This window comes from Aotus nancymaae, unplaced genomic scaffold (assembly GCF_030222135.1).
Source record: "Aotus nancymaae isolate 86718 unplaced genomic scaffold, 86718_ANA_hifiasm-v0.15.2.pri h1tg000036l, whole genome shotgun sequence".
In the NCBI taxonomy this organism is placed as follows: Eukaryota; Metazoa; Chordata; class Mammalia; order Primates; family Aotidae; genus Aotus; species Aotus nancymaae.
In genome coordinates, this window is record NW_026988450.1 from 17,309,585 (window position 1) to 17,322,028 (window position 12,444).

At 39.2% G+C, this 12,444-nt stretch overlaps 1 protein-coding gene across 8 annotated transcripts in view; it reads left to right on the forward strand.

Annotated features, from left to right (window-relative positions):
* Window positions 1–12,444, forward strand: part of SGK3 (serum/glucocorticoid regulated kinase family member 3) — a 187,393-nt gene that overhangs the window by 102,709 nt on the left and 72,240 nt on the right. For 4 of the 8 annotated variants that reach the window (XM_021669673.2, XM_021669562.2, XM_021669757.2 and 1 more), the window contains one exon: window positions 2,285–2,374. The exons of 2 other annotated variants lie outside the window; for them this stretch is intronic. The gene's annotated coding sequence lies outside the window, so the exon portion shown is untranslated. Of the gene's footprint in view, window positions 1–2,284; window positions 2,375–3,916; window positions 5,018–12,444 lie in introns of those variants that run through there. 2 more of the 8 variants (XM_021669576.2, XM_021669723.2) reach the window with 2 other exon arrangements.

Consider the following 12,444-nt stretch of genomic DNA (forward strand, 5'->3'; position numbering starts at 1 on the left):
GGGACTGTTATTTAAACATGGACAGCAAGGGTTACGTAGGGAGTGTATCTTGGAGATGAAGCACGCAGGCTTTGGAGCTAGAATCATGGTTTTGAATCTACTTATTAACTGCGAAAACTTGGGCAATTTGCTTAACTTTTCTATGCCTTAGTTTTAGCGTATGTAAAATGGTGATAATGATAGTTCTAACCTTACAGCAGTTTTTGAAGATTAAATGAGTTAATACCTGGCTCATAGTCCACAATAAACGTTGGCTGTTCTCTTTATCATGCATTCAGATGGGCATTAATCTCCAGAATTGTCATCAACAGAAAACCTACGTGTTTTCTTTCCTTACAGCTGTTGCTAGAAATGCTTGGGGATTCCTTTGGAACAGTTCTCTTAGACTGAGTCCCACAAGAAGGAGTTTCTACTTTTCTTTCACTAGGGGTGTTATCTGATGTGATCATCCGCCTTGTTCCAAATCACATCCACAGAAACCTCAGTCTTGAAGGCTGTTCTAAAACAGGGATGAAAAAAGAGGCAGCGCCTTTAAGGTGAATGTAGCCTCATTTTAAGCACCAAGTTAAGGTGGGTTTGTTTAAAAGCAGTTCATATCGCTTTATACAGAACTTTTAAGTTGTGCTATTTTGGGTGGATGCTACTTTATACTATTATTGCAAAACTAAGTAAACCATAGCATCCTCGATACATAAATAAACATCATAGGAACCATAGCTTGCTGCAGAGAATCTCAGAATGGAAAGGAATCTGAAAAATCAGACCAGCTGGTCTTTACAGATAAGGATGAGGCCAAAGACTCAGAACCAATAAATGGCAGAGCTTAGGCTAGAATTCAGCTTTGCTGATCAACAAAGTATAAAATCAAAGGATGATATTATTTCTAGTTTTGATGATAGTTACTATCTTTATTTTTGACAGTTTTATGGTGCTGTGAATGGCTTTCCTCTCCAGCAGTATCCTGCTTGGTAGCTTAATTGCATGATTCATAATCATTCTTCAGTACCTTTGATTTAAATCACAAGTCTCAAAGTTGCTACATCAATTATTGCTTTGAGAACAAGATGATTGTCTTCTTAAGCTTTGTACAAACATGTTCTAATGTGCTTTGGTTTTGTCGCTTTGAAATGCAGCCCTTTTCTTCTATGTAGGGAATGTAAACAGCCAGTATAAACAAATTGACCCACTAGGCAGTTTGTTATAGCTGTTTTATTGGTGAAGTTTTCTTGATTGGGTAGGATAGAATCAGGAAGTGGAACCCTGAATGCTTACCCAAGGAAACAGGATTGGGTCCCAAAGAGATATGTTGCAATGTAGCTGCTAACTTCAAAAGCATTGTGGAGTGAAATTATTTTGAGATGTTGTTTTTTTAGTTGCTGACTCTTCTTCAGCTTTTTGTATAGCTCACTCTCTCACCTCTGGGTATTTGTTTAGATGTTATCTTCCTTAAAATTGCATACAATACCACAATTATATATTTACCTGTTTATTTATTTATTCGTTATCTGTTGTCTGGTAAGTTCCATATGGATAAAGGTGTTTGCCAGTTGTGTTCACTGTTGTATCCTAAGTGCTTGGAAATAGTGCCAGGCACACAGAAGGTACCGAATTCATGAATCTGATGCAGACATTTCCAACAAGACTAGTAGTTACTTAAGCCAATTCACTGTCATTTTGCCCTATTTTCCCCTCCCTCCGTTTTATTTATTCTTGGTTACCCAGGAATAAAAATGAGGCAATGTGAATTCTTTCTTCTGCCTTTGTACCCCACATGCAAATAGCTACCAACTTATTTCATCTCATTTTTTCTTTCTTTCTTCCTTTTTTTTTTTTTTTGCACACAGAAAATAATTTGGTTCCAACGCATTCATCTCATTTTTTTTATTACAAACCTGCCTCTCCTGTTGTTGCCAAGCCCATTTCTTCATTCCCTTCCATTTAATTCGACACCTACAGCCCTGCAGTTCCCTTTTCAAATGCCTTCACATCCTTGCCTGCAGAATGAAATCCAGAGTGAAAAGCCTGACATTCAGAATTCTCTACAACATGATTTCAAACCCACTTTTACAGCCTGTATCTCCTATAGATGAACGGAGTGAGTTCCAGTTTAGGTTTGTAAATGTGACCGTAGAATAAAGCTTTAATGATGATTCCCTATAAAATCCCAAGATGAGTGTTGCTTCATGACAGTTTCTCTTTCTGTTTTTATTGATGGGTTGATCTTTTTCTCTGATGTGGGCAGGGATTTAGGCATACTGGACCAATGGCTGTTCCTTGTTTGTAGGGAGGACTTCTGCTGCCCTTTCTGTTTTGAGTTCTCATTCTTCAAACCTTCCTCACATGTGGCTTCTGCCACTCCCTGCCAAATATCTAGGTAAGTTCAGTTAAAAGTGGTTTTTCTTTCCTCTGAATGCTGGTGATGTAGAGAATTTAGCACAGTCTACTTTGAATTCTAATTCTTTGGGCATTTTGTCTTTTCTTTATTGCTTCATGGACAAGAAACATGCATATACACATTTCAATTTATTTTAGAGGAAAAATAAAACCTACACCTGCTTATCTGCTTTTTAAATAAACATGAACTTAAAATTCTACCAGACAGACCTTTAAATTGTTAAATATTTGCAAAGCATCTTGAAAAGAAATTTAAAAATTGTTAAATATTGAGCTTCAACAACTATTTCTACAGTGTAGACAAATGAAGATGACAAGGAGAAAGTCAGTACTAAGTAAAAAGATGCAAATGAAGACACTGAGGTCTGGATTTATAGAGGGGAGTGGGTGTAGGGAGAGCAGCATATCCAATACTAATGTGGATGGACGGGCAGATGTTTTTAAAAGTACACAGTAAAATCAGGAAACCATCAGGAGAGGACAACTTTATGGAACAATGTCTGCAGCTTTGGATTTTGGTGGAGTATTATTCCTAAGCTATATTTTGTTTTTGTATCTCTAGGCACATGTAATCCTGTTTCTTTGCTTTGTTTCTATACTGGATAGGACTGAAGATTCTATTTCTGTCTGGTCTGCAGAAAGTAATTTACTTTCTTTCATTGTTTAATATAAAAAAAAGTTTATACCTTTTTTTCTAATTGATTGTCCTGGATATATGGAGAAAGGTATATATGCCAGAAGTTTTTAGTCCTTCAGAAAAAGGTGGTGGATATGAGATACTTGAGTTTCACTATTGTTGAAGTTTACAGTTTTACTAAGTTTGATACCAGCATTTGATTTAACGCATTTTGCTGAATTTTATATTACAAGCATATCCTTACACATATTCCAGTTGAGTCAATGATTTTATTTTACTTGTGACTCTTCTAGATTAAAACTTGACTCAAGAACTTGTGTAAATGTTTCTGTCATTTAATTTTATCTTTTTTCCTGTGGCCTTCCAAACCACAACTGAAGTTTTTCCATTCTAGGGCATACATGAACTTATTTTCATTGTTTTTTATTTCGGGTCTTATAGGTCTAAATTTATTTGACCATTCCTGGGATGAAGCAGCAGTTTCTATTGTTAGGTAGGGGGAAAATATATATAATAAATAAAATAAATATGTAGTTTCATATATATGTGGGCATAGGGGAAACATATATATACATACAGATATGCATATATATGTGCCCTAATTTTTGAAATGTTAAATTTTAAGATAAAATTCTGCATGTTGTCTTTACTAATGACATAACCAATGTAAGGTCAGGATTTGGAATTAAGTAGGATTACTTAAGTAAGTATTACAATTTAAATATGTAATTGTAATTTTTGTGCTTTGGGTAATTTTTACTAATGTGCTAATTAATAGTTTTAGTGTTGGAAGAATTTTGGAAGCAAATATTTACTTTAGAGTAAAGTTTCCTCTATCACACTGCATAAGCATCTGTGTTTACCCTGCGTTCTTGATTTTATAAAGCCTTAGTTAAGTGGGTTATCAGATAGAATCATTCATAAAAATAATAAAAGATGAGGGTATAGATTGCTGATATACTCCCAGCACATGGTAAACACTACGTATCATTAAATAAGTTGATATTTTTAGGGAGGATTTTATTAGGATATCGTAGCATGTTAGTATCTATAGTACTGGCAGTGATCCAGTGAAGAGGCAGAAATTGATGATTCAGGAGACTGATGAAGGAATAATGAGGCACTGGTCACTGAAGCTCTCACTAGCACACTTTGGCAAATTGGAATTTCTAAATGTCTCTCTCCACCTGTTGAATAAATCAATGAAAGGTTTTATTAGGGCCTTCTAAGTGTATGGCAGTCAATAATTCACAGTTTCTACATCCTGGTCAGGGGCTTTCAATAAGCAAGCAAATGCAATCCTAGTTGCAATCCATAAATGCTGAAATGGAATTAAACAGCATGATGAGGGAAGATTGACTTGGGAAGGGAGCACATTAAGGTGGTTATGAAGTTTGTTGGAAGAAGTGACTTTTGAACAAGACCTTGATGTGAATAGCTGATGGAGTGTCCTAGCTAGAGGAGCCACTGGTATAAGAGAAGAGATGGGAGAAGGCTTGGAATGTGTGTGAAATAGGAAGGAGGTTCTAGTGACCAAAGAGCTGAGAGGCCCTGGTGGGCGCAGCTGAAGAGTTATGCAGAGTAACATTAAGCCCTGTGGAGGATTATAGACTGTCAGCAATAAAACGCAGTTTGGATTTTATTTTAAGGGTAGTAAGAAGCCATGAAAAGGGGGTAAGCAAGGAATGAGATTACCAGATTTACAGTGATAAAAATAAATTGGTCTGGCTACTGGGGAAAAAATGGATTAGAGGGGGTTTAGAATGGAAGCAGAGAGCAGATTAGAGGTTCTCCCAAGAGACTCTTTGAGACTTGATGGTGATTTTTGTCTTTGTGGGTTTTGTTTTTTTGTGCCTTCGCAATCTGAATTCTGCCCACCTCTTCAGTTCAGAACCAGCTTGACCCCAGGCCCCGTCACTCTGCCAGTCACCACAGTCCTCTAGGAATTGGCCTTGGGAGTGTTGTATGTTCACATCTGCTCGTAAGGTATGCTTGGAGTACACCTACAAATTGAAAAGCTTGGGAGTTTTGGAATAGAGCAGGCATTCTGGTGGTTGGGAACCTTGGGAGGCTGAGAAGGATAGGACAGCCTTGCTGCCACTGCTACCATCTCTATCTGTTGGTTCTGGACCAAGTGGAGGGATATTGCATGGTTGGAGTAAATTTAGGGCCTTCCTCCTTATCCTAGCAGTATTTTGTTTTTTGTTTTTTAAAAAGTCAGGATCTAGCTCTGTCACTCAGGCTGGGAGTACATTGGTGCAATCATAGCTCACTACAGCCTCAAACTCCTGGATTCAAGCTATCTTCTGGCCTCAGCCTTCCGAGTAGTTAGGATTACAGGCATGAGCGCCATGCCTGGTTGATTTTAGCAGTTTTATTCTAGTATGGAGAAAACAAAGGACTATCAGTGATTACTTCCACTTCCTCACCCGGGCCCTTCTCTAAATGTCTGTAATAAAATGGAGCTGGTTTCAACTAATCGGCAAGCTCATATGACTTTAGTTGAGGTTCTTGGACAATCCTCTCAAGTTGTTGGTGCACAACACTCTTCTTCAATATTGTTTTAATGTCAACACTGGCTATTTTGCATGTGCTTTATTTTTAATTCATATATCACTTTTATCAAGAATTGGATAAATAAAAGGTGCTTAAATAGAGATGTAGTCCCTTTGTAGGGACATGGATGAACCTGGATACCATCATTCTCAGCAAACTGACACAAGAACAGAAAATCAAACACTGCATGTTCTCACTCATAGGCGGGTGTTGAACAATGAGAACACATGGACACAGGGAGGGGAGCATCACACACTGGGGTCTGCCGGGGGGAACTAGGGGAGGGACAACGGGGAGTGGGGAGTTGGGGAGGGATAACACGGGGAGAAATGCCAGATATAGGTGATGGGGAGGAAGGCAGCAAACCACACTGCCACGTATGTACCTTTGCAACAATCTTGCATGTTCTTCACATGTACCCCAAAAACCTAAAATGCAATAAAATAAAATAAAAAAAATAGAGATGTAATAAACGTGGAAAAACTGGGACTGCTTTGTGATTATAGAATGATGGAAAAATCAAAGATGGGGGTGGAGTAGGAATTAGAGGAAGGATATATCAGGAAGGAAAACAGGAAAAGTTGTAACTGATTCATCATGTGATGGGTGAGGGGAGGGGAGAAAGTTACTATGTATGTTTCATTGGCAGAGCCTGTTGATTTTTAAATCTATTCTGCAGTGAATTTAATTTACAGATGTGACAAAGATGTCCTTTGTTTCTGTTGAAACATTTGGGATGTGTTTGGAGCTGGTATCCTGAGAGGCAGAAGTAAACAGATACAGATTATATATACTCTTACAGTAGATTTTCATTAAAGTAATCAGTTAGTTTGGGGTTAAAATTTGCTGGGAAGATACTTTTAATGTAATTTAACATGAAACTATTCTTAGGGTCTGTTCCCTTCTCAGAAATAATCGCTATCCCCAATTCCTTTTCTTACTTACTGGGTCAGTTCCCCTTGCCACACCCAGGGTATGTTTATGGCTTTTTTTTTTTTTTAGACTTTTTTTTTTCATAGTCAAATTAGGAAAGTACAGAGTTCCTATGTATCCTTGCTGCCACACATGTACAGCACCCCCCATTGTCAATATCCCCCACCAGAGTGGTACATGTGTTACAATTGGTGAACCTATATTAACACATCATAATAACCCAAAGTCCATAGATTTCATTAGGGTTCACTCTTGGTGGTGTACATTCTGTGGGTTTGGACAAATGTATAATGACATGTGTCTATCATTATGATGTCACAGAGTATTTTCACTGACTTTAAAAATCCTCTGGCCGGGCATGGTGGCTCACGCCTGTAATACCAGCACTTTGGGAGGCAGAGGCAGGTGGATCACCTGACATTAGGAGTTTGAGACCAGCCTGACCAACATGATAAAACCCTGTCTCTACTAAAAATACAAAATTAGTCTAGTGTGGTGGTACGTGCCTGTAATCCCAGCTACTCGGGAGGCTAAGACAGGAAAATTGCTTGAACCTGGAAGGTGGAGGTTGCAGCAAGCCGAGATCGCACCATTGCACTCTGGCCTGGGCAACAAGAGTGAAACTCCTTCTCAAAAAAAAAAAAAATTTCTCTGCCTATTCATTGTTTCACCTTGTGCCCCAACCCCTGGCAACTGCTGATCTTTTTACTGTTTTCGTAGTTTTGCCTTTTCTAGAATGTCATATAATTGGAATCATGCAGTATATAGCCTTTTCAGATTGGCTTCTTTCACATAGTGATATGCATTTAAGGTTTCTTCATGTCTTTTTATGGCTTGATAGCTTATTTCTTTTTAGCACTGGAAAATATTTCATTGTCTGGATATACTACAGTGTATTATTCACCTATAGTAGGGCATCTTGGTTGCTTCCAAGTTTTGGCAATTATGAATAAAATTGCTGTACATATCAATTTACAGGTTTTTGTATGCATGTAGTTTTTAACTCCTTTAGGTAAATACCAAGGAGTGCAACTGCTGGATTGTATAGTAAGAATATGTTTAGTTTTGTAAGAAACTGCCAAACTGCCAGGGTGGCTGTACCATTTTGCATTCCCACCAACGGTGAATGAGAGTTCCTACTATTCCCTATCCTCACCAGCATTTGGTGTTGTCAGTGTTCTGGATTCTGATCATTCTAAAAGGTATGTAATGGTATGAGTTCTTTGTATATTTTGGATACCAGTCCTTTATTGGTTGTATCTTTTGCAAATTTTTTTTCCAGTCTATGGTTTGTCTTCTCATTTTCTTCATATCTTGAATTGTGCCTTTGGTGTAGCATTTGCAAAATCATCACCATACCAGTGGTCATCTAGTTTTGTGTGCTTGTGGTTTATTCTTATTTTTATTTTTGTTTTTTGAGACAGGGTCTTGCTCTGGCACCCAGCCTGGAGTGCAGTGATGGATCTTGGCTCACTGCAGCCTTCCTGGGCTCAAGTGAGTCTCCCAACTTAGCCTCCTGAGTAGCTGGGATTACATGTATATGCCATCATGCTTGGCTAATTGTTTTTTGTTGTTGTTTTTGTTTTTGGTGGAGATGAGGTCTCCTTATATTGCCCAGGCTGGTCTTGAACTTTTGGACTCAAGCAGTCCTCCCACCTCAGCCACCCCAAGTGATGAGATTAAAGACTGAACCATCATGCCAGGCCATTTTCTTAGTTTTCTAGTACATTATATTCTAGGAATTTTATAGTTTTGCTTTTTTTTTTTTTTTTTTTTGAGACATGGTTGCCCAGGCTGGAATGCAGTGGTGCAATCTTAAGGCTAACTGCAATCTTCACCTTTGCCTCCTGGGCTCAAGTGATCCTCTGGCCTCAGCCTCTCAAGTAACTAGGACCACAGGTATGTGCCACCATGCCCGGCTAATTTTTTAATTTTTTTGTTGATACTGAATCTCACTGTATTTCCCAGGCTGGTATCAAACTCCTGGGCTCAAGGGATCCTCCTGCCTTAGCCTCCCAAAGTGCTGGGATTACAGGTGTTAGCCATTGGATGGCCTACTTTTGTAATTTATGTGCATGGATTTTCTTTTGTATCTTCCTTGACTAGCCCTGTCAGTGCCCTCCTTAAGGTGCCATTGTTTTCTTTCTTTCTTTCTTTCTTTCTTTTTTTTTTTTTTTGAGATGGAGTTTCACCCTATTACCCAGCCTGGAGTGCAGTGGCATGATCTCGGCTCACTGCAACCTCCACCTACCAGGTTCAGGCGATTCTCCTGCCTCAGTCTCCCAGGTATCTGGGATTATAGGTACCCTCCACCACACCCAGCTTTTTATATTTTTAGTAGAGACGAGGTTTCACTATGTTGGCCAGGTTGGTCTCGAGCTCCTGACCTCAGGTGATCCACCCACTTTGACCTCCCAAAAGGCTGGGATTACAGGCGTGAGCCACCACACCCAGCCTAGGTGCCATTGTTTCTAAACACCCAGTACCCTGTTCCCCTGCTGAGGAAAACTTCTAGCTCTTCACTGGCCCGATTCCTTCCATTTGGGACAGGTTTGTTCTTATTTCCCTTTATGCCTTAGTGTGAATCACTGACTCACCCTCCCTGCTGTACTGGGTAAGAATGAGAAGTGATACGAGTGTATCTATCGTCTAATCTGAGTAGGGTCCCCTATTAGTCTTTATGATGAGTTAAGGAAATAGGGTTCAGAAACTCTGTTTATTTTTTAGAGATAAAAACCAGAAGAATGTTTTGATTTTTTTTTTTAATAAAAAAAATTATTTTTTGGCTGCCCTGAAATAAAGATGGACAAGATCCAGGGACAATATTAGCATATAAAAGACAAAAAGATGGATACAATGATGAAGGAAAAAAATCCTTTTTAAGAAAAACTTTAATGTTCATCTATTTTAAGCAATATTTGGATCAGTAACATTTTAACATAAGAATTTGGGTAGTTTCTTTTAATCATAGAATTTCATCCATATTACTATTTTTTACAGACCCCAAACAAAAAAATTTTAAGTCTATGGATGCCTTTTTTCAAAAGATGAACCTCACTCTCCTTTAAAAAAAACTGTATCCTCGATAGCATCTTTTCTTGTGTCCTTATTTCATAATTAGCCCTTGGTTGTCCTTGTGATGGGGCCAACACTCAGAGCCTGCCCTGTACCCGTTTACATGTGATGTTTCAAGAAAGGGAAGCCAGGCTCCTGACAAAAGTGCTGTCCAGACTTTGACCCCTCCTGGTGGCAGAATCTGAAATCTGCTTTTCCTGTGCATGCCTTTCTTTCTGTAACACAGTTGCCTGGTGAATTCCTGGTGCTCTCTTCTCTTCAACTCTGCATCTCCAAAGACGATTTAGAAAAGGATGCGTGTAACAGCATAAGAAGTTGAGGGCTAGGGTATGAGCTGGGCTCACGTGAGAGTGCTTTCACCCACAGCCGTGTGACCAAGTGGAAGTACTCTTTGTAGCCTAGGTTTCTTCTTCATCTATAAAATAAGGCTAATGACATTTACCTCAGAGGATACTATGAGGACTCACCGATGTGTTAGATATGAGCGCTTAAAACAGCCCTGGTATTAGTGCTCAGTAAATACTTATTTCTCAACCTTCAGTCCTATTGATGTTTTGGGTCAAATCATTTTTTGTTGTAGGGCAGTCCTGTGCATTGTAGCTGCTTAACATCATCCCTGACAACCACTCACTGGCCCCGCCACTCAAGTTATGACAACCAAAAATGTCTCCGGACATTGCCAAATATCCTCTGGCAAAATTGGCCCCAGATAAGAACTGTTGTATAATGTTTACTAGCTATTATATTACCCTTGCAGATTCATCATCCCTCCTAAGATATGGCTAGCCTCAGAAAGTTTGCTGTCATCTGACCCATTTCTTTCTGTCTTATTGGACTTGTCTGAGTTGATTCATGAGTTGAACAGTAAGTTTAGTTCTTCCATTCTAACGAACTTAAGCTTCTTTGGAAGAACTTTTACCTACCCCTGGCTAGCCAGCTGCCCCTGAGCACCAGACTACAAAATTATCTTCTAACTCTCCAGCAGAGTGAAGGCAGATCCTTTTCCAGTTCCTCTTTTGAAAAGCCGTACATGTATATGAATCTCCTAAAAAGTCCCAGTTTTAATCCCACATGAATGATGCAGCTTTTTGTTCTATTTTTAGTTGTGGGTTTTTATGTCAATCCCCTTCTTACTCTGTTTTATTTAGCTGCCTGGCCAGAGGATGATTTTGCAGAATTTTAACTGTTTCAGTTTTATAGAATAAATATGCACTACATTTATAGTAATAGCAGGGTTGCTTTTTCATAATTTCACTTTTAACCACTAAAAATAAGTTTATGAACTTTCATCATTGGTCCCAGAGGACTCTGTAAAGCATGTATGTACCTGTTGTGGAGGCAGGGTGGTATAATGGGTAGGAGTCCTGAAGTCAGAACATCTGGGTTCAAATCTTGCCTCTGCCATCTGGGGCAGGGTCCTTCATCCTTTCATGCTTCAGTTTCTCCTCAGTTTCTTCTAGGTAGGGCTGTTGTGAGGAGCAACCAGATTCACACATGTAAAGCACAGTCTGGCTTCTGATAAGCTTAGTCACTAAGCAGTAAGTATTATTAGGTTGCCAGTTCAATTTAGCTTGAAGGAAAGGAAAATCTTACTTAAGGAGAGCCAGTGTGGTGTAGCAAACATGCACATATAGATTTTGGAGCTGGACAAATTTGGATTTGAATTCTAGCTCTGTTGCCTGTTAGTTACATGTTAACTTGGGCAAGTGATTTAACCTCTTTATTTTATTTTATTTTTTTTTTCAGAGCAACATCTTTATTCCCAACATATAATATTGGCTTCTCTTTCCAGATACAATTGAGACAAATGGGTGGAATCTCTTTCAAATGTCTGCTTCCCTACCTGCCTGACTTTATTTTTAGCTAAGCTCAACATAACAGTACAGTCTGTGGCTGTGTTCCTTCTCTATACCCTCTCAGTATACCATGCATACACATAACATCATATTTAACACATTTTTATGTTGCTTGTCAGTCTTCCCTGTTAGGTAAGTTCTGTGAGAGTAGGATTTTCTCTTTGTCTTTTTATTGCCTAGTGCATGATGAGCACTCAATATGTGTTCATTCATTGAATGAAGGAATAAACATGAATTCAAAATAAATTGTAATACTTTAGATCTGATTTATTGGTTACTTTTACAGTACTAGGTCTTTTATACTATCTCAAATCCTTAAAGCAACCATATGAAGTCAGTCTTGCTTCTGTGAAGACAGATCCTTCCCTAAGGGGCTGTCTGATCCCCCTGTGGGATGGTGGCATAGTGGACCTTATTGTTGGTCTTTTCTGTTGGGGTCAGGCAGTCAGCACTGGCAGTAGCTAAATCAGTCATGGTGAGGGGAAGGCCATATTGTTGAGCCCTTATACAGCCTCCATCCCTACTGCTTTGGCCACTTTTTCATGGGTCCATTGAGCAAGCAATGGGACTTTTGGGAAAGAGGCTGACTGACATTCATAAGACAAGTCATCTTGACCACATGATTATTAAGAGCCTGTCTGTGGTGGGCTCTTTTTTTTTTTTTTTTTTTTTTTGAGATGGAGTTTCATTCTCATTGCCCAGGCTGAAGTGCAATGGTGTGATCTCAGCTCACTGCAACCTCTTCCTCCCGGGTTCAAGTGATTCTCCTGGCTCAGCCTCCTGAGTAGCTGGGATTACAGGCATGCACCACCACACCTAGCTAATTTTGTATTTTTAGTAGAGATGAGGTTTCTCCATGTTCTTCAGGCTGGTCTTGAACTCCCAACCTCAGGTAATCCACCCGCCTCAGCCTCCCAAAGTGCTGGGATTGCAGGCGAGAGCCACTACACGCGGCCTCTCTAGTGGGCCTTTATGTGAGACACAAACATGCTC